Raw genomic sequence first — 27,334 nt, forward strand, 5'->3', positions numbered from 1 at the left:
TGAGCCTAGCTTTTTTAAACACTAATATTGCACTTGATCAAGATAGATTGATTGTGTTAAAAAAAAGCAGGAGAAATTAAATGACTTAATTTAATTATTAAGTCGTGTGAGAAATTTCCATTTTAAATAGAAAGCTTCGTAAATCAGTATTATGCATAATTTAAATTCTTTATTCATTTAAAAAAAACCTTAAGCTGTTAGTTTTAAGTAAAAATATATCAATAAAATTTGCATTTTTTATCCCAAAACAATTATTTATTTAGAAGTCCAAATAATTTTGGATTGAATTGAATTCAATTTCATGCATATACATACATATGTACAAACAAAAAAATCGCGTGCAGCACAATGCACGTAATAGAAGTAAATACTTCTTACCGATTCATCGCCACTTGAGAAAATCTCTGGGTACCAAAATGCCTATCAAATCTGTTGCAAAACTACCAAATTATCTCATCATTAAAACATTGGGTCTTTAGATCACATTTGAAAAATATGTACATACAAATAAACCTTAGAGGTTAACTAAATTTAGCTTCATGTAGGTATACCCTTCATTTTCTTCAAACCAATCGAATATGTTTAATCACTTCCTACGAAAATTTCGCTTTGAAGGTCAGGCGAGCATTTATCACTACAAAAGATTATCAAGAACTACCTGAGCGATCGGCAATCAACCGTACTGTTTCGAGGTCAAAATTCACGTTAAGAAGAATAAAACAAGGGATTCCGCATGGTCCTCTCTCCGCTACTGTTTAACTTCTATTCCGACATTCATCAACTACCCTGTACCCATTTGGTCGCCTGGATGTAGTGAAACGCAAACGAAGAATCTTCAGACGTTTCAGAATACTGCTCTCCGTATAATTACATATTGAGGAGTTGTGCTTGGGACACAATGAAGTTAATGTCGTACTTACAGTCAAACTACCATCCATAGCAGATGAAGAGCTCGAGTTGCCCCGAATCTAGAGTGACCTTTGAGCATCTTCGTTCTGGATACTGGAGCAGGTTAGACTCCTACTTATCCAAAATCGACCCCGACATACCAAATATATATATCAATCAATCCCACTCATCGCCAACTCCACTCCACTAAAGCCCGACCCCGTCGAAACAGCACATTTCCGTTAGATAACTTCGATGACAACTAACTTGAACCTTACCACCTAAGCGAAGATTAGATAACCGCTACAACAACAACATTATCAAGTTGTTAATTGACATGTCGCAAAATTAATAATTTTCATTTACCTGACGTCGATATCATTTTGCTTGCTTACTACGGAGGTTTAAGGTACTTTACTGTTATATCTAGAAAACCAGTTAAAGAGTATACTAAAGTATTTATTTGCCCATCAGCATCTTTTTCTGTCATTTAATGGAAGAAGTTTCAGAAATGCGCGAATATATCGTATTATTGACCATTTCCATCTTTATTTCACAGTTTTAATTATAGTTAGATCTCTCATTTTCCACACATTGAACAGATGGTTCCCATTCATGGCTGTTTTTAGTTAATATGAATAGCAAACAAGAAATTATGTAATTTCCAGTGAACTAATCTTAAGATTAACTTTCCTTCTAAATACATATGAAAAAAATACTGCCATAGGACTACCTATTTTGGTCTGATCGGACCAAAACAACCACACTGGTTACAGGGATAATCGAAATAATAAGATGGGGAATAGCAATTTTATATATAATTTATTTTTTCAATTTGTACATTATCTTCAGTCGGAGCAGGTATAGGTATAACGGATATAATGTCTAATGGTAAATAAAGAGTGAAACATATGTTCCTGATTCTAAATAGCGTCGATTTCTGGAGAATAGAGCATCAATCGTTGTTCCTGATTTAGTCGCGGCAATTTTCCGGTAAAATTTTTTATCTAAACCGAATTTTTTACGAAGAAACTGAAGTAATGACAAGGACGCATACTCCGCAAAACTTACATTAAAGTCGCCACCGAGAATCGATGGTATTGATCATCATTTCTAGGGTTGGAAACCTCGATTTCGATTCTTGACAATCGATTTTACGCTTAGGTGACTTGTTTCATATTCTACATACCAGAGATAAAGAGATGCCCAACTCGTCTCTCACTGGAAATGAGAGCGCAATTGCTAAACGTCAAAACCTCCTGAACTCAAGCAACTGTCAAAGTTCAGGAGGTCTGACGTTTAGCAATTGGAAAAAGAAGGACGGCCAGATTGAAATCACACAAAATTATAATGTGAATGGAGACATTTTTTATTTATACTCTCAATTTGTAACGGCCGTTATTACGAAGAATAACGAAAGAAAAACAGCACGCAGCTTGTGAACTGGTAAGTATATTTTAATTTTTATAAGATAAATTTGCATTTATTTAATAATTTTTAACGTTATTTTACAGCCGAAATGCCAAAATCAGTGTTAAAATGGAGAAAGTGTGTTGCAGGCTGCAGCGAGGAGGGACGAACTTACCATTTTCCATGTGAGGGAACGGATCTCGAACGGTGAGTACATCACAAAATAAATTAATTAAATAGTGCAAAAAGTGTGTTTAATATGTGATATATGATAAAAAAGTGTTAAAAATGTCTTTCGATAGTTTTCGATATATTAAAATTTAGACAATTATTTTTTGAAGTAACGACTGTGCGCATATCATTAATTATTTTGAATGTGCTATTAATAATACAATTTAAATTTTAGTTCTGCATATATTTAAGTGCAAAAGTGATCAAAAAAGTTTTAAATAATTGTAACAAGTGTTAAAATATGAGTTTCGATAGTTTACGATTTATCTAAATTTCATTCTTAAATTATTTTGAAGTAACGACTTATCGTTGAATATTTATGACAATTATAAAATAACTAACTAAATTAAATATCGATACGGCTTCATTAAAATAAAAGTTTACGTGTTTTGCCATTTTTTGCACTATTATAATTATATATATTTTATATTATATTATTTTATAACTTACGCATATAATTTTTTTTCTTTTAACAGGCGTAAATGTTGGCTCAGACGTTTAGGTGTTTCTGAAAGATTTAATGAAGAAACACCTAAACACATTTTTGCTTGTGAGCGACATTTTTCCGAAAAAATGCGCCACGCAAAAAAATTGCGTCCGAGAGCCGTTCCCGACGTTAATTTAATTGTTGAGCCTACATTTAACGCCTCAAATTTTTTTTTTGAAAACCCCATAGAACTGGGTTTTGAAGATTTCGCTCCCCAAATGGAGGAATCTGCCTCAAATGCAAACGGTGCAGCGAGGCAGCTTCTTCCGCTTTTAGAAAGGGAGGATTGCAAAATGATTTTAGAGCCTCTTCCACTTCTTGAGGAGGAACTATTAAATAGTACCGATAAAGCCGCGCAAACAGGTAGGGGTCTGACAGCAGGGACAGATAGGAAGAAGAAATTGAGAGAAGAGAATAGGATTTTAAAAGTAAAATTAGATGAAAAAGAACAGGAGAATAGAAGTTTAAAGGCTCAATTGGTCCAAATGGCCACTGAATTAGAAAGATGTAGGGAAATGTTAAGAAGTGGTTCATTTAGGGAAGAGTCAGATCCTCTTGAGATAGTTTGCAGCAAAGTTCCTCCGCAGTTAGGTGCTTGTATTAGAAGTAGTTTTATAAATAGTAATCGCCGTAACCACGGTCGGCGTTATGACAATTTTTTTAAAACGATAGCTTTGGGTGTATTTTTTTTGTCGCCAGTTGCTTATCGTTACTTGAAGCACCAGTTAGATTTTCCCTCCGAAAGTACTTTGGAAAATTTTGTTACCGACTGGCCTCGTTTCCCAGGTTGCACCCAAAGCAGCATAAAATCGTTAGAGATTAGGAGTAGGGGATTCTCTTTTGAACAAAAGTTCGTGTCGATTTCATGCGATGAAATGTCACTGAAATGTCATTTGCAGTATGATAGGAAATTCGATAGGATAATAGGTATTGAAGATTATGGCGATGAAAATCGCACTTCGAGATTAGCCACAACTGCAATGACCATAATGGTGCAAGGTATAGGTGGGGAGCCTTGGTCCCACCCATTAGCTTATTTTTTTGTTAAAGGAGCCTGCAAAGGGGATGTCCTCAAGAAATATATTCTTGAAGTCATTACCCAACTCCAAAATATAGGACTAATTCCTTGACATTTTGTATGCGACCAGGGCACCAATTTTCAAAATTTCGCTAATTTGTTAGGTGTTTCAGCGTCACGGCCTTTTTTTAATGTTAATGGCAAGAAAATATATTTTTTTTACGATAGCCCCCATTTAATAAAAAATAGTCGTAACTGTTTACAAAATTTTAAAAATACGGTTTTCTTTAAAAATTGTCGCGTAAGTTGGTCGGATATTATTCATTTTTATGAAATCGACTCAAAGTCGAGTTATCGGTGTGCGCATAAATTAACCGATGCTCATATTTATCCCAATACCTTCCAAAAAATGAAGGTTAAATTTGCATCTCAGGTATTGAGTAATACGGTCGCTTCTGGTATGTTGTCCCTTTATAGCTCGGGAGCTTTAAGCTCGAACAGTGGGAGCTTTATTAATACCGCGGAATTCGTTTCTTTTTTTAATAAATTATTTGATATTTTTAATAGCAGTTTCGTTGAGGCTATTGTACCCACTAAAAAAGTGTTTGTAGGTTCCCCAGAACAGTTAGAGTTTTTAGATGAGGCCGAAACAATTTTAAAAACTATTCGGGTCGTAGATGAGTTAGAAAACAACACAACCAATAATTTTAGTTTTTTAAAGGGGTGGGTATTAAATATAAACAGTTTAAGACGCTTGTGGCGATTTTTGTCACACTCAGGATTTCTATACTTGAAGACTAGACGACTATGTCAGGACAGTTTGGAACATTTTTTTGGGCAGATTAGAAGCAGAGGAGGTACTAGAGTAACGCCTTACATGTTCTCTAGATTATTTAGGAAATCGTGGGGCTTACGTTATGTAAATATCGTAACAAAAGGAAACTGTGAGCTGCCTTTAGAACCTGATGCTACAGTAATTTCAGAACATAGTAATAATGTTCTACTTAATGTGTGCAATGATTCACTTTTGAACGACCTTTCTTGGCAGGATTTTCAAGGCTTACCACGGCCTGAACACTTCCTCGTTAGATCAATTTCTTTAGATAGCACTTTAGAAATTAACTTTTTAAAAGAAAATGCTTTTTGTTATTTTTGCGGCTATCTGTACTTAAAAATTTTCAAAATGCACTCATGCTCCCTTCCATTACCTTATTTAGGAGATGAAATTCCTTCGGACGAATTCATCTTCATTTATCAAAATCAAATAGACAAATGCAATTTAGTGAAGCCGCCTCAGGAGTTTGTTGCATTTGTAAAAGTCTTGGAAACAAAATTTTTAGAAGAATTCGATAGTAATTGTCATAAGATAGGAATAGGAGACATTCTTTTTAATAAAATAAAAGATGTTAGGCCCTTTTTGTGTTGTGAAAATTGTGACCCGAAAATAGTTATAGCCCTTTTCATTCGAATAAGAATTTATTTTGTAATAAAATTTTTAAATAAAGAACTTTCTGTCCCTAATTTTAAAAATAAAATTTTGTGTGTTTCACACCTATAGGTTTTTATATTTATTTTTTAGTGGTTACAATAAGTGAACTTAATATACAATATTATACCAAAAAAATTTTTTAAACAGATGGGCTAGAACAAAGAGGCTCTAAAATTATAATGCAATTTTTTTTAAGTAAAATTAGAATTTGGGGTTTGAATGTAGGCATTTGTATATATGTATATTTTTATATTACTAAATTTTTGTATATTGTATATTTTTATATTACTAAATATTTTATTTTATCTGTGATATGAAGTGATATTGTTTTTGTTAATTTTATTTTATATGTATTTATCTGTGAATTTTTATCTTTTGTTTTTTGGTTTTGTTTTTTTATACAAATAAATGTATAATGGGTGATATAGGCCTACTGGGGAACCGAGCACCCAAAAATAACTTCGGTAACGCTTCATTTTGCATACCTCCTGGGTGGTGTGGAAACTGCAAATTGGGTATTTTAATTTAAATGCCCAAAAATTATTATTTTGTCCGATCTGGCTACAATGGAAAATGTTATACAAAACGCTAATTTTGAGGCGCTCTCACACTGGAAAGAGTTGGGCATCCCATTATCCCTGCTACATACCATTGCCATATCATAACAGACCGTCAGATAGAAAGGCATACAATTATATAAGTATATGTAGGAACTATTATACTATGTTCGCACCGAATTGAAATTCTCTTGAAAACACAATTTGTGGATTGTGGAACCAAAGTCGTTCTGACCGACATTGTGTGTTTTCGATGAGTTTTCATTGACAGTTCACACATCTATTTGTTATGTACCCTACAAGAACAGTGACGGTCATCTGATGGGTAATATGACAGTTATAGCTGAAAAAATTTTGTCAGTGCGGAGAACAAAGTTTCTATCATTTTCTTAAGAGCCATGTGCAAAAACTGATGTAAACAAACATATGTGTGTGAGTTTGCATCTCTCTTTAACACATGGGTATTCGGAATTGATTCACTATATATCTATACTGCTCACTCTCAAGTCTTTTTCTGAGTCATTGCTGACCATAAATCCGTCATAGCCGAAAATTGTCAGCTATGACTAAAACGCTATCAGAAGTGAAAAATTCTTTTGCGCAGTAGATAATATAATTTTTATTTCTTTACTAAATTTCAAACTATTAATCAAAATTAGTTATAATAATATACTTATACAATTTATAAAAGGAATGCAACAAAAAATATAATAAAATATGAATATATAAAAATAAATTTTCACTTGATGCCATCTCCTCCTCTCAATAGCTCTGTGTACGTCTTTCTCCAATCAGTAGATATTTCTGAATTTAAAAATGCAAATGTAAATTAACAGTACTGACATATCAAATGTGAGTGCGTTGGTGAACCCATCAGCAGTTTCTTGTAGGGTACATTAAGGCCAATTATGGAATGTAAACAAATTGTCGACCGACATTTAGGGCTGGCAAAATATATCTTCTAATAATATCGATTAAACTAGAGCAGGCACCGATTATAATGAGTGGAATGTAAGTTTTCAAGGGGTTTTCAGCGAAAACTGTGTGTTCGTTTGACAGATTTTGTATGAATGAAAACACAAGTTTTCGCGTGAAAACCTCTTTTGTCTATGAAAACCCGAATTTTGTCAGTGCGAAAATAGTATTAGGCTTTGATGAACGTAATACAATGAAACAAAATAAATATGCACATATGAAAGTTATATAAAAGGAGCTTTTATGATCAACAATACATACAGAAAGAGAACACAAATAAAAATTAAGTACTTCAAACACGTGTCAGAAAAAAAATGATTAAATTAAAGTATGTTGTTTAGCATGTGATGCACTCGGCTTAACTCTGTTCATTCAAGCACCTTGTGGTAAATGACATTCTTTTTTTTTTGTCAGGCATTTTATAGATTGAGGCCACAAATAGTCAATGATTGGTTAATCGTCATGGCGAAGGCAAGACGGATCGGGAATTGAATTCGTTTAAATGCAAAGGGCATATCCGTTGGGATCATCGGAATCCTTGGAATAAGAACTTCCTCATCTTTTAATTTTCCTTTGAGTATCAAAGCGTGAATCACATTGCTCATCAGTTTTCTTATCACCAAACGTGTTCCATTCCCAGTTTTGGTTGGTTTAAATTTCTAAGCATGATGACTACCGAGAAAACCTTCAGTTGCCAATTGTGCGGTGGTAAACGAGGCACATCCAAGGAGTTAAAAAATTCAGTTGGATAATTAGTTGCTTCATCTTCGTTCGTTACACAGTCGATAGATTTGAAAGAATACAGAGTACCTACGATTTGATTCTGAATTATAATATTAAGGTCAGCTACATCTTTATTTTTAGCCGTCAAAATTAATCGCTCACTTAACCATTAGTATTTTTGTGGTTAGCAATGATATCCGGGAATACTTTGTTGATAAGCTCGTCTTTCGATGAGACGAAAGTGTTCGTCGGGAATAGCCAGATAGTAAAATCATTTCACCACCGAAACATCTCGAGTCATTGCGTAGATCTTTTAATGTTCGGTCAAGAGATTCCAATGCGTGTTTGTGCGACATTTTGCATTTGTCCCATATTATGATTTTTGATGCTACTAAAACTTTGCGATTGCGGTTGTTCAATAGTTTGAAGGTTTAATGGCAATTTTAACGCTGAGTGAGCCGTACGGCATCATTGGGGGCGCAATTCCAGAAGAAGCAACTGCCACCGCAATTTCTGATCTCACACGTACAGTGGCCAATATCAGTGACATGAGGAATGTCTTTCCATCTCCGCCAGGGGCATCCAGAAAAAATAAGCCACCATTTCCATCATCAATTGCATTAATCAATGTATCATAGACTTCTCTCTGTTTAGGATTCAACATTCGTTCGAACTGATTGTACTTCTTCAAGTGGTTATGCATCTCCTCATTCGCCTCAATATCGGGATTTCTTGTGCTGAATTCGATGTAAAATGTCTTCTGACATGTTATCTTTGTATTTTTTCCACAGGTCACGTGGATTCGATGGGAAGCATGTCGAAATGATGATAGCAAATAATGTGTGTATCTGATTTGGAGATGCAGAAACAATTGCTTCGTGCGAACGGATCGCTTTAACAAATCGCAAAGAAAATGGTCAGTGTTGTCACTGGAGGTGTTGCGGCACGTTGCTCAGCATTCGACGTTGTAAAATAAACTATCTGACCGTTCTCTAGATGCACCCCCAAATGTAGAACAGTGGGATAAAGTTCGTGAATAGGGAATGAGAATATACGGCAAATTGCTTCATTGTAGTTCACATATCTACCGACTTGATAGCGTGTAATTTCATCGTTGGTATTGGATGTTTGGATACCAAAAACCGCCATGTCGCTACCTTTCGAGACATATTTGCAAATGTATTTTATTGACTTGACCTAATTGCCATACTCAACATTACAATGGGCCTTGAATGTTTTGGAAAGAAGTGGCGAATATGTAACAACCCAACTGTTGGCGTCCACAAAATCGTTTGTTTTCACTTTAGTTGTGATAGTTCTACCATTACCATCGGACGATCCACGTTATACAGTGGATAACCATCGTTGCCTATGATGGTCTCTGCCGTCATTTTTCGTGGATACGGCTTGAAGCACTTGCCGTTGACCATGCACAGTGATTGGCGGTTGATGGTGCCACACGGCCCATGAATCATATTCTTGATTACAACATCATGTAGGTCTGGGTCGGTTTCAGGATCAGGAATCTCCGCACATATGATGTCATCTATTTGATCTGTCCGAATTCTTTCGACTAACCAAATTAGAATGTGTGCATGTGGCAAGCCTCGTTATTGCAAACAAATCTAAAGAGTACCTGAACTTTCGAGACAGAGACAATAGTTTAGATAATAGACTATTACTTTGGATAGTGCACTTTTTAACCTTGGTAATAAATCTTTAAAAAATTATAAACAACATAAAAAGACATTTACGTTTTTATTAACCTATAAAATAATTTTAGAAATTGTTTTCGGAAATACAATAGTTTAAATCATAGATTACTACTTTGGATAATGCACTTTTTAACCTTAGTAATTATTAGTCTTAGAAAAATCACAGACAACATAAAAAGACATTTACTTTTTCGTTAACGTATAAAATAAATCTTAGAAATAGTTTTCGAATAAACTTTAATTCGTATAAACTTTAATTTACACAAAATAAATTTATGAACGCACGCGTAAACGTTAATCATTTGTCATTATTTCTAAACGCATGTCAACCATTACTTATAGTATTTGACATGATGGACAACAAATGTTTGGCAGGTACGAAACTAAGTAACATTTAGGGAAAATGATTCAACTTTTATAATTATGTTCTCGTCGAGTTTTTATTATTTTTAAGATGTATTCTGCTATTCGGGGCGGGGACAAATCCAACGAACCAAATCCATGAAAATTGGTCTAGCCGATCTCGAGTTATAAGTGTTGTAACAAACCCGACTTTGTTTTATATATATAGATTAGTTTATAATAATTAATATAATTTGTGATAACTGAAACACCATAAATTTGTACAACAAGTTGTTTTATAACGGTTTCGTTCCCGGTTTACTTAAATGTTTAAGTCCTTATTTCAGTCCGCCGGTCCCAGTCGTGCACTTTGGCTGATGCCTCGCCAAGGATGACATGATGCGCGACTCTCTCATTTTCAATTTTTCTGTCATTTTCTTTCCCTGATTATTAAGATTAGGGAATTTTGAACAGCTGATATTAAAAAAGGCGGGATGGCAGAAATAAACCCTCTAAAAATAGCTAACAAAAGCAGTGCGAAACAAAATTACAAGAAACGACACAAATACTTTTGAATTACGTGCAACTAAAGTTTTTTATGCTAATTAATTTTAAAACGTTAATCATAAAACCATGATATTATATTATGACTTGTATTGTTTCTTTGTTATAATTTTTTTATTTATGTACATATATTTTTTTTTTTTGTTATATGATGTTTTAAAAATTTTATTATATGAATATACGTATTTAGGGATGTATATGCGTTATAAAGGTCTACTCGGGAACCGAGCACCTAAAAATAATATCGAAATGCAAAATACCAAAAAGTTATTTTTAAAATACCCAGTCCATTTTCTTTCGACAGTGGCATGATTGACAAATGTTATAAAAAATGTTAAAACCCGGTTACACAGCTCTCTCTCGAATAAAAAAGTTTCGCATCATTTCATTCTTGGCCTCGCTACCAGAGAACGTATATCATAGAGAAGGTTCATGGTGTGCCGATTGTCAAAATGTTCCTCTTGACGGAGGGTTACTCGCCAACATTAGTGCATTTCACCACAAACAAATTATAAGCTGATTTCACCAGAATTTTACCCCTGCGTAGCGCAAAATAGCAGAATTGAGCATTTTGAATGTTAAATGAGAAAAATAATGCTAAATTTAATGTTAAGAAATGTACGCTTACAAATTCGTATATTTACAATGCGCAAACGACTTTGCATATAATTTTAAGATATTCTGCATATACAGGGCGGCTCACGAATCGTGCTACAAAAATTAACCGTATTAAGTTTCTTTTTTATCAATTTTTGTTGTATTGTATAGAAAATTTTAATTTTATTTTATACAATTAATTATTCCTCCATGCTTGGTCACGCATATGCGACACCTAATTAGCAAATTAATGCGGGCTGGAGGGTTCAAGTCGGGATTGCCTCAAATATCTATTTAATGGACTGCTGCAGTTCAGTCAGATTTCTGGGTTTGATTTTGTACTCCTCTTGCTTGACATAACCCCATAAGAAAAGACCAAGCGGTCGCAAATATTCTTATACATATATATGTAAGTATATGTATAATTATGTGTGCATGTAAACAAATATGAAAGTACCCATTATAATTGTTAATTTGTCTATATGCAACGTATGTGTGTAAATATGTACATTCATTGTTTCATGGGAAATCTCCGTTGCCACGGACAACCAATGGCCGAAGCTCACGTCTTTTGTTTTCTTGTCAAAGAGTCACTGTGTCGAAGGACTGACGCGACGACAAAGCGTCACAACATTGTGTTGTTGGTAGAAAATCCGAGCTGTGCCGAAAAAATATTAACGAACGGCCGCCGATTGTCACCGCTTCCCTTGCCGCTCTAACAGCTTTGCCCACAAATCATCGTAAATATGTATGTTTATATATGAGCATGCATACATATTGACGCAGATTTTTATGAGACACGGAAAAATATTTTAAAATTGTAAATTTAAATTGTAAAATATTTTAAATCGACAAAAGCTTTGTTGCCAGTTTTGTCAATTTTTTCTGTGTTTTGTGGGCGTGCGTGTTTGCAACTTTTCCCTTCCAGAGGGAATATCAGAAATTTGTTCAATTTATGATTTTTAGCTTTTGCCATCGTCGTGAAAAGACGCTTGTAGACAAAAGCATGCTCGGGGAGATGTGAGGGTGTCTGTTTTTATGAATAAAGCGAGGTTGCTTGTTAAAAGTACGCCTGCGTTCATGAATGAAAATGTTGTTGTTGAATATTTTACTATAAACTTGTGACGATTGTTGTTTTTGTAGAACAATGTTTGTAGTTTTTGCGGGTGACATATTAACATGTGTACGCATATACATATGTATGTATGTTGGTGTGTGTATGCATTATTTGTTCGGAAATTTTATGTATAAATACATATATGCGTGTACATATAAATCAATGCGCGCACATATAGTGTATTGATAAGTGATAAAATCATGATTTGAATTTCTGAATGCGTACATTCAAATACATACGTACATACATATGACTATATAAGATTAATATGATAAAAGATGTATATACATACATATATTGTAATAAATTTAATCTCTATTATTATAATATAAACTATTTAGTATGAATGTATATTAGGTAAAAACTAAATAAAATTATTAAATGCCCAAATTGACTATAAATATTATTTCGAAATTCCATAATTTCAGTTTTGCATGCATTCATAAAAATTCGCAAAATGATATTCATATCAATAAATATGATTGCATATAAACGTATAAGAATATAAGCCAAAAGGCTAACATGCAGCTGTAATATCAAAGCAAGTCTCTGAGAATAATTTTCATTGAATTCTCAGCTCTGTTCACTCTTCACTGTTAAAATTCCTCCTTCCGAGCCAGATTTGGTGAAATTCACTAATAAAATCTTGTTAGGTTTTGACAATTCACACGCTGGTCCGCAATTGAACCTTCTCTATGATATACGTTCTCTGTCGCTACTCACTGTCTAGCCAATGTAATTTTTGTCGTGTTACTCGTTTTACTTTCGATTCATCAGGGTTGTATTTTTTTGTACGTTAGTTGGTCTGTCCACTACATGTTCGGTGTCCATGCGATTCCACATACATACAATTAAGTATATAAGTATAAACAAATGTAATTACTCCCTGTACTTATCTATATATAATATATAAAAATTAAACCCGTTTCCCGTTATCACGCCATAACTTGAGAACGACTAGACCGATTTGGCTGATGTTTATTTTTGTAGTTTTCTAATACTCTGTAGAAGGTTCTTACGGAAAAAAATATTAAGAAAATGTCTCAAAAAGATTAAAAAAATACATTTAATTTTGCATATTTTAAAAAACGCGCGTAACGAATGTCATCGTCATTCACAGCCATAGACTATATTGAAAGAGCATCGTTTGTTCGGAAATGTGGTTACTTATTTAAATTCTATCGCACTAATTTACTAATTTTTGAAAATTACTCGCCACAATTAAATGTACCGACTTTGACGGTAATATTAATAATACCAGTGATGAATTTATTTTAATGTAACTATTTAATAATAATAAAATATGTATACTATAAGTTAGATTTCAGAACGCAGTATACAAACTTCGCATAACCTATTTAGCAATCTGTGGTAATCTGACACACATAGCCTAACATAGCGCAAACAATAATTTTATTAAGTTTTTGATAAAGTTTGTTTTGTTTTAAAGACTAAGAAGTTTGTTGTTTGCTAATAAGTGTTTGTTAATCACGGTAAGTTCACAGCTTAATATCGATTTTAAGTAACTTTTGATGACTACACAATATTAAAATTTTGTATACCTGGTTAAACAGAAAATATAAGGGAGCAATTTTTTATTTTCAGTTGGATTTTCGTTTTTAAAAATGCCACCAAGCAGACGTACAAACTTAGACCGCAGAACTCGAAATACTGCAAGTCAAAGATATATAAGAGCAAATCAAACAATTTTACTGTATTTAATAGTATGTAATTAATGTATACCTTAGCCACAGCAACGCGCGGACACAAAAAATTTATTTATTATTTGAATTTTGTGCTTTATTATATAATAAATTTAAATTAATTGTTTATGGCATCGCGATTTTATAAACAAACTAGCATGCCCAATTTATTTATTTCTTAGTTTTGTATATTCACTATATCCTGTGCAGTATAATTCAACATGAAAGATAACTTGAAATTGTATCTCTGAAAACCTTAAATTACAAAAACAAAATGTAAAGGATAGTTATGTAGGTTAGGAAGTATTTATAAGAACTTATGTAAAATATGTTCTTCGAAACAGTAACAAATTTCAAATTAATTTCAAAATAAATAGTTTTTGGTAATATTCGTAAGAAGAAAGAAATGGATGGTACCAAAACGTAACAAATGTGTTCAGCCGAACTATCCTTTATGAATCTTCATTCAGATATGTACTATATATAAAGAAATAAATTCAATGTTAAAACATTATCTAGTTGATCAAATTGTGAATCGAAACCATTATCTAACCTCCTTGAATACACACAAAAAATTTCATCAGAATCGGTCCAGCCGTTTAGAAAGAGCTCAATTACAAACACACGTACAGAAGATTTATTAACAATAAAAATTATTGATATTGTGGCGAACACGAGTACCAGAACAAATCAGAATTGACGATAAACGAATTCGTAGTTGCCAGGATGTTCTAGTAGCGAACTTTTGTTAAAAATTTACTATATAAGGGCTGCCGGATTGTGCAGCAAACACAGTTCTAATTAGAGTGTTGCCGTGTAAAGAGCAATTAAGCTATAAGCAATAAGTTGTAAGTTCGAATAGCGAGCAATAAGTGTTAAGTTGTATATTTGAAAATGACCAAGTTTAACGATTTGAAGATTCCACAACTGAAAAAAGGACTGGAGCAACGCGGTTTGGCGACAAATGGATTAAAAACTGAATTACAATCACGGTTGAGAGAGGCCATGGAGGCGGAAAACATTAAGGTTGGGGAATATGTCTTTCACATGGAATTAGAGGAAGAGACAACAAAAATGGAAGAAAAGAAGAGGCTCAATGCTCGTCAAAGATTGTGGACATAAACATGATTTTTGCTGCAATATCGCAGATGGGGAAAGAGATGTCAACGCAAATGTCGACACAATTTAAAGAGCAGGATACACGCATGTCTCAAATGTCAACGCAAATATCAACAGAAATATCGACACAATTTAAAGAGCAGGATGCACGTATAACCCAAAAAATAGCAGAGGTGTCATCACAAATGTTGATACAACAATCCCAATTGTCCTCGTTAGAAACGAGGTTGGAAGAGCAGTTCACAGCGCAAAATTCACGTATATCAGCACAGGTGTCCTCACAGTTAGAAGATCAGTTCACAGCGCAAGATGCACGTATATCAGCACAGGTGACCTCACAAATAGCAGAAACGTCCTCACAGATTTCGGAAGAGCGGGATAAAATTAAAACTGAAATGAATGAATTAAAAGATTGTCTCCGCGAGCTACAATTAAATCGGCCAATTGTGTCAACAGCTTCTGCCAAGGTAAAACCTCCATCCTTTGATGGCACTGTTCCGTTCCACGTTTTTAAGCTTCAATTCGAAAAGACGGCATCTTCAAATAATTGGAACGCTGAAGATAAAATAGCTGCATTGTTCGTTGCATTAAAAGGATCTGCAGCAAAGATATTACAGACCATTCCAAACTGCGAGGCGAGTAGTTATGAAACGTTGATGGGTGCATTAGAAAGACGGTATGGTAGTGAGCAAAGGAAGCAGATCTTTCAAATCGAGTTGCGAAATCGCCGCCAGAAAGCCAATGAGTCTCTGCATGAGTTTTCTACAGAGATTGAGAGGTTAGCTCACTTAGCTTATGCACATAAATCCATGAAATACATCGAGGACACGAAAATTCAGACTTTCGTCAATGGAATACGAGAAAACACTACACGCTTCGCTGCATTAGCATGTCCAAAATTGACGTTTGCAGAAACCGTTTCGTATGCTCTGACACAGGAAACTGCATCTCTGCTTTGCAATCAAACATTTAAAGCTCACAAGGTAGAAATAGAGGAACACACTTGGGTGAACCAATTACTTGAAAAAATTAACAACATGCAGAAAGCACTGGAAAAATCTAAGGAAGCGCATAGGAAAAATGATGGTGTGTTTAAATGCTTCAACTGCGGGAAAAGTGGCCATATTGCACGCAACTGTAACCAGCCCAATAATCCAGTTGGACGTAAACGCAAAGCTGAGGACGATCAAGCAAATGTCAAATCAAACCAATCGTTAAACTAAAACGAGCCAGCCGAAAAGGGCACGGGCTGGCTCCCGCAAGCAAATGCCCTGTAATCTCCATTTCACAAATAAGCAGGAATACGAGTAACGTTACCGTTAGTGGATGTGTAGACGGTAAAAAGCGCATACTGACTGTGGATACGGGCGCATCACATTCCATAATTCGATCTGATCTGGTTGAGAAAGAAGTGAGACCGTTACCTGGGGCAAAGTTGCGTACGGCAACTGGAGAAGATACCCTAGTTCTCGGAAAGGTAACGTGCGAGATTTTAATTGGAAAGGCAGCCGTGTTACACAACTTGATAATGACAGATATCGTCGACGAAGTCATTACTGAAGTAGACTTTCCAGCGAATCAAGAAATCAAAATTGAGATGAAGGACTGAATCCATACCAATATGGAAACTCCACTTATGTGCCGTTACGCTAATAAGTACAACGTTAGACGAGTGATAACAGAGAGCCAGCAGATTCCACCAAAATCAGAAGCAGTTATTTGGGCAGAAATAGATGAAGACTATGGGTCAAAATGGTGGATTTTTGAGGCCACAAAAGAATCTACACCAAACTTACTCATAGGCAAAACCCTGGCTACGACAAGACAAGATAAACGTGTTCCAGTAAGAGTACTTCCATCATCCATATTTGATAAAGACAATGCCAAACCAGGAAATACCAAAGTTGTGAAACATTTTATTAACACAGGTGATGCAAGACCAATCCGCAAGGCTCCTCGAAGCGTTCCTTTAGCAAAACGTGAAGTTGTAAGCCAGACCATACGTGAAATGAGCGAAAGCGGTGTAATCGAACCATCAAAGAGTCCGAGGAGCTCACCTGTAGTACTTGTGAAGAAGAAAGATGGCAACATGAGATTTTGTGTGGACTATAGAAGGTTGAATGATGTAACGGAGAAAGTCAGTTATCCACTACCTAGAATCGATGATACACTGGACTCGTTATCAGGCACAAAATGGTTCTCAACACTTGATTTGAAAAGTGGTTATTGGCAAGTGGAGGTAAACCAAGAAGACAAAGAAAAGACGGCTTTCAGCGTTGGAGATGGTCTATGACAATTTACCGTGATGTCCTTTGGATTATGTAACGCACCTGCTACTTCTGAGAGACTTATGGACCAGGTACTAAAAGGATTACACTGGAAGACCTGTTTGGTATACCTCGACGATATCATCGTGTTGGGTAAAAGCTTCGATGAACACCTTAAGAACTTGGAAGAGGTTTTCCAACGAATAACTAGCGCTGGTCTGAAGCTGAGTCCAAAGAAGTGTTCCCTTTTCAAAAAGCAAGTTAGCTACTTACACGAAGTGACAACGGATGGCATTTGCACAGCTGATGAAAAGATCGAGGCAGTAGGAGATTGGCCCGCTCCTAAAAATTTACATGAATTGCGGAGTTCCCTTGGACTGTGTACTTATTATAGACGATTCGTTCCACATTTTGCCAGCGTAGCTAGTAGCCTTCATGAACTCACGAAAAAGAACAGAGTTTTTGAATGGAATAAAGAACAGGAAGTGGCTTTCCAAACTCTGAAGAAACGGTTAAGTACTGCGCCAATGTTAGCATACCCTGTCCCAAGATCAACGTTTATTTTAGATACGGATGCTAGTGGATTTGCAGTAGGAGGCGTTCTATCACAAGTCATTGATGGGCATGAGAAAGTGGTTGCGTATTAAAGCCAGACCATAAGCAAACCAGAGAGAAATTATTGTGTTACTCGGAGGGAATTACTGGCGTTGGTGAAGGGCATCAAACATTTTCATAAGTACCTTTATGGCCAGCGATTTCGGGTGAGGACAGATCATGCAGCATTAAAATGGCTTTTACAATTCAGGAACCCTGAAGGACAGTTGGCACGGTGGATTGAGAGACTCCAAAGTTACGACTTCTCTATAGAACATCGCAAAGGTAGTAGTCATGGAAATGCTGATGCCATTTCCCGCCGTCCCTGTAATCTGGATTGCAGACATAGCTCAAAAGCTGAGGCCAAAGAAGACATTATTGATGTCCGATTAATGACTATAACATCAGACTGTATAATACACGGATTGGAGATGAATAAACGTCCAACGAGAGAAGAAAAAGCTGCAGAAAGTCCAGTCGCAAAGGCTTATTGGGCACAACGGAATAGTTTGAAGTTAGCGTCTGGCTGCTTGCATCGCGTATGGGAAAGTGAAGATGGGCAAAGTTCACGAGCTTTGATGATTGTTCCAAAAGCTGCACAACGGTCCAAGTGGAGGACACATGGGTGTCACCAAAACCTTGGAGAAATTAAAACAAAGATTTTATTGGGTTGGTTGTCGTCAATCAGTTACGGAGTGGATCGCCAATTGTGTCGAGTGCATTGCTGCTAAAGGGCCGCGGTCCAGGAGTCATGGTCAGATGAAGTCAGATATGTTTTGGTAGTCATGGACTATTTCAGAAAATGGCCAGAGGTATACGCAATTCCTAACCAAGAGGCAGGATGTATTCATCAACAATTGGGTATCGAGATATGGTGTTCCAATAGAATTACATTCTGACCAAGGAAGAAATTTTGAATCAGCTCTAATACAGGAGATATGCCAGAAGCTAGGTATCCGGAAAACCCGTACAACTGCACTACACCCGCAGTCCGATGGCATGGTAGAACGATTCAATCGAACTTTGGAAGAACATTTGAGTAAAGTTGTGGACAAATATCAAAAAGATTGGGATACCCATATATTCTTGTTCCTGATGGCTTATCGGTCTGCTGTACATGAAACAACGGGGCAGACTCCAGCAAGGGTAATTTTTGGTAATGATCTTCGTCTACCGATTGATTTAAAATTTGGAATTAACGCCAACGGAGGAAGGAATACTAAGAAATTCAATAGCATCCTAGAAGACGAGATGAGGGATATACGTGCTATGGTGAGACAGCGCACCAAAATTATGAGCGATAAGATGAAAGCAAAATTCGACAAGGCAGTAAACTCTGAGGGTTTTATTGAAGACGATTGGGTATTGTTATATAACCCTTATCTTTACTTTTATTTCCAACAACTTAACACTTATTGCTCGCTATTCGAACTTACAACTTATTGCTGCATTTGCTGCACAATCCGGCAGCCCTTATATAGTAAATCTTTAACAAAACATTGCTTCGATAACATTCTGGCAACTACGAATTCGCTAACTAGTTGCTTCTGGCAGTTTATCGTTGATTCGATTTTGTTCTAGCATCCGTGTTCGTCACACTGCCCTCCACCTAAGTCTGATCGTCCCGATAAGACATATTTGCGATACCAAACACAAAGCTTTTATGTCCCCCATCTCGTCTTCTAGGCTGGTGCTGACATCGTTAGCCGTCCTTCTCTTCTTGGAGTTAATTCCATCCGTTTTCCGGATACTCAGTTTCTGGTACATCCCTTGACTTAAAGCTGACTCGAGATTCCATTTTTGATTAGAACGTAACTCCATTGGAACACCGAATCTCGTTACCCACTTGTTGATGAATGCCTCCGCCACTGGTTCAGTCTCTTGGTTAGGAATTGTGTATACTTGTGGCCATTCGTTGAAATGGTCCTTGACACCCAAAACATGACTATTTCCTAATTTATTGGTGGGGAATGGAGCCTATTTTCTCAACTGGCGCACGCGAATTGTGCTGTTTCATCTGTCCTACAATGTTCTCAGCATATTTCGCAATCCTTTCTATAGCTGATTGACAACCAGTCCAATGAAACCTTTGCTTCAAATTCTCCTAGGATTTCAAGTCTCTCAAGTGCCCTCCTCTTGGACATTTGTACTGCACGTTAAGAACATCAGGAATTCCAACCCTAGAACAACCATAAGTACTCGGAAGGTTTGCCCATTTTCGCTTTTCCATACTCGATGCAAGCAGCCATACACTAACTTTAAACTGCTCCGTTCTGCCCAATATGATTTTGTGACTGGCCTTCCTGTAGTTATTTCTCCAATCGTTGTACATTGGTTCAACTCCAATTCATGTAATGCACCTTCCTATTCTGGATCTTCTTGCAAAGAGTCATCCGTTTCAGGTTCAATTTTATGCTGATCTTCTACCTGTGATGGTATACACGCTTCTTGCTCTTCCAACTGTGAGGACACCTGCGCTGGCATGCGCCCGTTCAGTTCTTCCGACTGTGAAAACACTTGTGCTGGTATACAAGCTTATTGCTCTTCATACTGTGAAGATCCTGGTTCACATGCTTCCTCCTCTTCCAACTGTGAGGATACCTGCACTGACATATGCACGTCGAGCTCTTTCGGTGCTGACAACTGTGCTGAAAAACTCTCAAAGAAAGATTCCAACGCAGTATAAAAAACCTCTACTGAACATTTATGCCTTTCAAGGGAAACAAGGCATCTTTAAGACGCAGAAAAAATTAAGATAGGCTGTGGGTATCGACAATAATAAGAAAAAAGTAGAACTGCCGTCTAAAGCCAGCGAAGCTAGCGAAATCGCGGATATGAGAAGTAGCTGTCACAAAGTTAGGCGGCAACGTCAAAGAAGTAGGGTTACGTGGAATATGTGCGACTACGCGAGAGTTTTAAAATAAAACGAAAGGAACTTAAAATAGCAATCAGGAGAAGCAAATCTGCGAATCTGCAAATCAGCAATTCAAGAACTCTGTGACAAAAGGGATGAAAGCCCTTGGGATGGAGCGAATAAGGCAGTAATGTCAAAGGTTAGAGGTGGTAAAGGATAAATGCCGACCTGCCCGGTATTACTAAGGTTTTTCTACCCGCCGAGAACCATGAGGTAGTGCAAGCATCGCAGCGTTTCAGAAGAGAGAGAACTGGTTTGAATTTAAGCCGAATAATGGCTAAAATAGGCGAGCCTAGTCAAAGACTACTATTGGCAAAAGTAACACAATCAATAGTGATGTATGCTGCGCCTTTATGGGCTAACGCCCTAGAGCAAAAAACATTTTGCGCATAGCGACGTTGACTTTTATTTGACGCAGTTTCTAAGTGGTCTTGGTTGTTTAACAAATATGGTCATGATGATGCAAAAATGTGTTCATGTTGTGATAGTGAGAGAGAGAATGCTGAACACGTCTTTTTCCACAGTCCGAAATGTAAGACAGATAAAATAAATTTAGAAAATCAAATTTCTGAGAGACTAATGCCAGAAAATATAGTGCTACACGTGTTTCATTCATAGCAGGTGTGGAATCATGTAAACTCTTAGGCCGCAAATGTTATTGAAGAACAGCGAAGATTAGATCGAATGTAACATAGCGTGACAAACAATCAAAACCAGTTAGTAAATCGCTGAGACGATCAAGCAGATAGGCTTAGCTAGCCCTGCGATATAATATTTAACGGTAGTCCCGCAGGGCAATCAAAACTTCGAATTATTTTTTGATAACAGGTTTTTTAGTGGGTTAAAGTCGCACACTCCTTTTGTAAAGGCAACAGTGTCTTTCGATAAAGAAAAAAAACACAGCAAACAGCAAAAAGTGTGGTGACGCGACCTTGAAAAATTACTCTACATATATTTACATACGTACATTCTTTGACAAATACAGTCAATCTTGGTTAAGTGTCACAACCAAAGATCCCGCGTTTTGTGATTTGTTAAAAATACAAATAAAGTATGGTACATAAGAGAGTGGTACTTAAAAGAATAATTTCCATGCTTTTAAAAAGAAGCGTGAGATGCAGCAAGACACAGGCAGATAAGGGGGATTGGCACTTAAGCGAAGTGGTACTTAACCAGGATTGACTGTATACATAAATCAGAGGAATATTGAATATTTTCTTTAAAAAGTTTTTTGACTTGCAAATTGACCTGTTGTTATTTTTATTCTAAAATATTTAAATACTTATATTTTTTGAGTTGTCACTTTTCCCTTCTAGAGGGAACATCAGAAAATTGTTCAGTTTACAATTTTTCGCGGAGATATGTATCTGCCGTCCTTAAAAAAAAGCGTCGAGTGGCGCGTTTTTTACCGCTCAGGGTTAACGCCGACGCGGCATCCCTAAATAAAGCGGCAACTTTACGTCAAGTTCTCACTTAAATTCTAAAATTAGTACAAAAGAAATCAAATGTAAAACGAATTAATTTATTTATATTACTTACATCCTTTTGTACAAACATTAAACATCGCGTGTTATGAAGTTTTTCAGAAAAGTAACAATTTCTTCGCTTTTTTCAGCCAATTTCACTTTTTAACGCTCTGTCAAAATCGAATTTTTCAACGCTTAGCGTTTTCGCCGCGTTTATTTAGGTAAGCGCCATACAAAATCTATGGGCATGAGGAATGTTTGACAGTAATTTACCACTGCCGCTTTTATTTAGGGACGGCAGTATGGCGTTTGGTTTTATGAATGAAAATGTTGTTGTTGTGCGATTTACTATAAATTTGGGCTTGGGTAATTTGGCTGCCATATCGACTTGTGAGGCTACTTGAGATGATTGTTGTTTTTGTAGAACAATTTTTGTAGTTTCTGCGGTGACATATTTATATGTGTAAATCAACTGGATAGGGAAGGATTAAAAAATTTAATTTATCCGCGAACGCGTTTATTTATACAGCCGAGTTCGTCCTCTTTTTTGATAAATTATTAAATTTTTTTAAAGTAATGTTTTTGGAGCAGTAAGGAATTTTAAAGAACCCTTTTCGGCAACTGCGGTGCAATTAAAATTTCTTAAAGAAGCCGAGGAGCTTCTTGACTCCATAAAAGTGCACAGTTTTTTCGGTCACAAAACAACAAACACTTTTAGCTTTATAAAAAGTCGGCTTTTTAATATAAGTAGCTTAAGACCTTTGTGGCGCTTCTGGTCAAATAAGAGATTCACACATTTAATGACTAGAAAACTGACTCAGGACAGACTGGAGAATTTTTTTGGACATATACGCAGAGGGGGGGTTTGTATTTTCAGAAAAGTCTGGGGATATATAAGATGTGTAGATAAATAAAATTGCGAACTCTTGCCAGTTGACCAGTGTGAGTCATTTTGTAATAGCTCCTTCCAAAACGCCTGTAACGACGCTTTGGTTAAAGCACCTCTTGGCAAACTTTTCAAGGTTTTCCAATTCTACTTCATTTCAAAATATACCAATCGAGGTAAATGTAGATGTAGACGAAACAGCTTTCTACATAAAACTGCTTTTGTATATTTCTGCGGTTACTTGTATTACAAATATTTAAAAACAAAACCTGATTGTTTAATGCCTTTGCCAATATTTGATGATGGTATTACTGAAGAAGAATTCTTCTTCACTACTGAAAAGCAATGTAGCCAAATAGTAAAACCACCCACATTTTGATTCAACTTGCCACAGGATCGGTCGGAAAGGGTGAACGTAGAACCATAATATTGTTGTGAAAATTGTAATTCCGATATTATAAAATGTTTATTCATTAGAATTAGAACATATTTCCTAGTAAATGCTTTTAACAAAAAAGTGAAACAAAATGATTTCAAAAACCTACCCTTACCTGGATCTATGATTTTGAAATAAGAATTTTTGTAATTAGGTTTGTACGCTTATTATTACGTATTTTTTTTGTTCGCTAAGTGTTTTCGTGTACCGAGTATAGGACCCTTTTCTCCACCACTATTACTTTGATAGGGGTTTTTAATTAGTATTTCGCTGTGAGTGATTTGGAATATTTTCTCAATATTATTTATTACTTAGTAGATTGTTTTGTTTATTATTATTGTTTTTCCTGAATTTTATTCAATTATTTTTGTTTTTGTTAAAATTAATACAAGTAGATTGTTTTCACATATATTTATTTGTTTATGAATACAATTGATTTGTACCTGATTTTTATATATTTATTTCCGTTTTTGTTTAAATCAAGTTGTATATTTCAACTTATATTGTTAATGTAATTAATATACATTAAACTGATTATATTTGTTACGAAAATTAGATTGTGTTAGAACTGTATATATTATATGGGTGAATATAGGGCTTTTGGGGAACCGAACATCCAAAAAAGATCGGTAACGCACCTATATTGCAACCTCAGTGGTGGTGAGGAAAAGCAATAAATATATAATAACCTTTCGTTTCGAAAATATTCTTGAAAGTTTTCATTAATATTCTCGATTATAAAAACATGTTCACAAACAAGTTGTTAAACTGCATTCTTTTTGTTTACATTTCTGTGTCAAAAGGCAGATTCGATCATGTGATCTCAGCTGTGTCACACACATAGGAAAACAGCTGATTTTTGGTTATCTGTTGGTCTATACAATGTTGCAGACTGATTTCATTGTCGCTTTGTCCCATCGCAAAGGCTCAGTTCAGTGATGCCAACTTGGGGGATTTTACCCTAAATTTTTAATTAAAAATTTACTGAATATACTGAAGCAAAGTACCAGAAAAGTGTACAATGAAAATTTAAAGTTGTGCTATAGATACAGATTCACGCATCTATATTGTAGTCTACGTCACTCAGTGGAATTTACTATTGAAATGTTGAAAAGTTCTGAGTCTAGTAAGAAACAAGTTTTATATTTTAAACACTGCACAATAACTCACGATTTATATTAACATAAATAATGAGCTTTAAGGAAAAAAAATTTTCAAAAATATTCCAAAGAATGGGGAAAAAATGATAGGTTGAAAGGTTCGTTTTTTATAATTTTAATAATTTCTTTTCTATTTCTACTTCAATATGATATATTTAATTTGATTTTCAAAGAGTTTTTGTTTATGAATAGAACTTTTTTTCAATATTCTTGTAGATTAGTTATATCCTGATCCTACTCGTGATAGTACGAAGGCGTTTTGTAAATATCTGTTTATGCAGCGCATAAAAAAGATTTAATAAAGCACACTTGAGTGTCGTCCGTTGCCAGTTATAAAACCTCCAGACACTAAAGTTAAGGAACTTCAGCTTGCAGCAGAACACACATCGATTGTTACAATTGATCACGAGTTATTAAAAAAAATTGACCTTGATTCGGCAATTTTTGGTAACATGATATTGCATCGGACAAAGTGCGCTGCTCTCATTAAAAATAGTTTAGGTCCGTGCATGCTTGAAGACTTAATAAATGATATGAAGGAGGCTCCCTTCTCACTTATTGTTGATGAAAGCACAGATGTACTAACTGAGAAAGTTTTGTGCATAATGATGCGTTATTTTTTTTTTAAGAAAAAGACATTAATAACAACATTCTATCGTATTGTGAAAATAGTTGATGCTACTGCCAATGGTATTTACAAAGCTTTAAAACTGCAGGCTTTCTTTGAAAAATTTAGTTGGGATTGGAGTCGGTGGTGCTAATGTGGTGGTGCGTGTAAATCACTCTGTTTCATCGCTGTTAAAATAAGAACTTCCTGATGTTATAATTATTAAATGTATCTGCTACTCTCTACACTGCTTCGTCAACTGGAATATCTTGTCAGGGAAGTTCACAATTGGTTTTCCAACAGTCCAAAACGCAAAGACGAACATAGATTACTTTACAATGTTATGAATGAAGCTAAGGATCCGAAACAAATTGCTGGTTTGAGCGGGACACGATGGCTTGCAAGATATTCAGCTATTAATACTATTTTGGAGCAGGGAGATAATTTAAAACTGCTCTTTGAACTAGCTAAAAGTAACGACAAATGTTTACAAGCGCAGTACTTATACGACATAATTGTTTGTCCGGCGTATAAACTATTTATGGGTTTTTTGCACTCTAATTTAGAACTATTGACTAATTTAAATAAACTGTTTCAAAGTACTACAATATAGAGATATTTATATATGTAATATAGAGATATTTAAACTGCTTGAAGACTTATTTTTTTGTATTAGAGTATTCTACAAAAAATTGTTGTTCTAACTCAACTACAAAAAAATAAAGATGACGATTTAGTTACATTCCAGTTTCAAAATTATCTGATTTATACATCATCAATTTTTTTAGGTTACAACTTTGATCAGGCAGCAAAATCAATTCCACTAAATGAAATATCCAATATTCGAGATCGGTGTAAAAAATTGTTAGCAAAATTATGTACTGAAAGTCAGGAACCTGTTAATATTGCAATCTTAAAATCAATTAATGGTCTTACACCGTTATACGCTACATCACAAAGGAAACCTGATATAGTGAAATTGTTGGAGCAATTTATAAGATAACCATTGTACGGATCGAAATATTACATTATGAAAGAGTGGAACATGATATCCAATAAACAATGGGAAAATACCAAAGAAACAGTTCCATTTTGGTCGAATGTTAATGAAGATCTTGATTCAGGTGGATTCAGGATTTAAAAATGTTGCCAAACTTGCTTTAGCACTGATAACTATTCCTATTTTAGATGCTGTTGTCGAGAGAGTATTTTTAATATATACTGTGAAAAAAAATAAGTTAAGGAACAAATTAGCATTAGATATGGTTCAGAGTATAATGATGTTTAAATTTTCTTTGCAACGAAATTACAAACAATGTACTTTATTTGTACCTACAAAAGAAATGCTGAGCATGTTTACTGTTCACATGTATGATCTTAAAAATGACTGTGAAAAAGTAAGTGATTCGGAGTTTCGGAGGAATTACTCGCTTTAACAAACGTAATACTCGTATAGTTAATTTAATCGTTGAAATGTGTGAATGTAGATAATATGAACAGATTAATATATATTAATTTATTATTAAAAATATTAGTAAAGTAAATATAATATGATATAATATATAATATAAATAACAAGACGAATGCTAAACAAAATAAGTCATTTTCTATTTTAAAGCCTTTTGAAAAATAAAAATTAATGAAAAAAAATATTCCTACACATCTTTGTTATTTAAATAATTATTATTTTAACTATTTAATTATTTAATAATTCTTAATTATTTAATTTATTTTAATTATTTCGATTTTAGCTTGTTCTTAATAGTTTAAACTATACTAATGCTATCTTAGAATCTGATCTCTGCGCCATCTACCAGGCAAATATACTTTTGAATATCTGTCACGATTGCAGCGAAGTCTGCCGGAATTCTATGTAAAACGTTCTAACATCTGCGATGGTAGCGCAGTCTACCGGATCCCATGTAAAACATTCCAAAATTAAGAACTACTTATAAATGAAAAATTAGTTAAATACAAATTTTACCAGTGGATCAAATTGTGAATCTAATCCATCCTCGAGTCCCTTTGAACTCACACAAAAAATTTCATCAAAATCGGTCCAGCCGTCT

The 27,334-nt window shown here is 35.1% G+C and overlaps 2 long non-coding RNA genes and 1 pseudogene across 2 annotated transcripts; 2 read left to right on the forward strand and 1 right to left on the reverse strand.

Annotated features, from left to right (window-relative positions):
* The first annotated feature begins 3,049 nt into the window (after window positions 1–3,049).
* LOC138858171 (uncharacterized) lies at window positions 3,050–4,106 on the forward strand (annotated as a pseudogene).
* Window positions 4,107–14,047: 9,941 nt separating this feature from the next.
* LOC118681075 (uncharacterized) lies at window positions 14,048–14,511 on the reverse strand. Its single transcript, XR_004976685.2, has 2 exons — window positions 14,370–14,511; window positions 14,048–14,293 (listed from the first exon to the last, which is right to left on the reverse strand). It is a non-coding gene; the product is annotated as an uncharacterized lncRNA (long non-coding RNA).
* Window positions 14,512–24,372: 9,861 nt separating this feature from the next.
* Window positions 24,373–26,012, forward strand: LOC118681074 (uncharacterized). The gene is made up of 2 exons (XR_004976684.2): window positions 24,373–24,756; window positions 24,875–26,012. It is a non-coding gene; the product is annotated as an uncharacterized lncRNA (long non-coding RNA).
* Window positions 26,013–27,334: the final 1,322 nt, after the last annotated feature.

This window comes from Bactrocera oleae, chromosome X (assembly GCF_042242935.1).
Source record: "Bactrocera oleae isolate idBacOlea1 chromosome X, idBacOlea1, whole genome shotgun sequence".
NCBI lineage: Eukaryota > Metazoa > Arthropoda > Insecta > Diptera > Tephritidae > Bactrocera > Bactrocera oleae.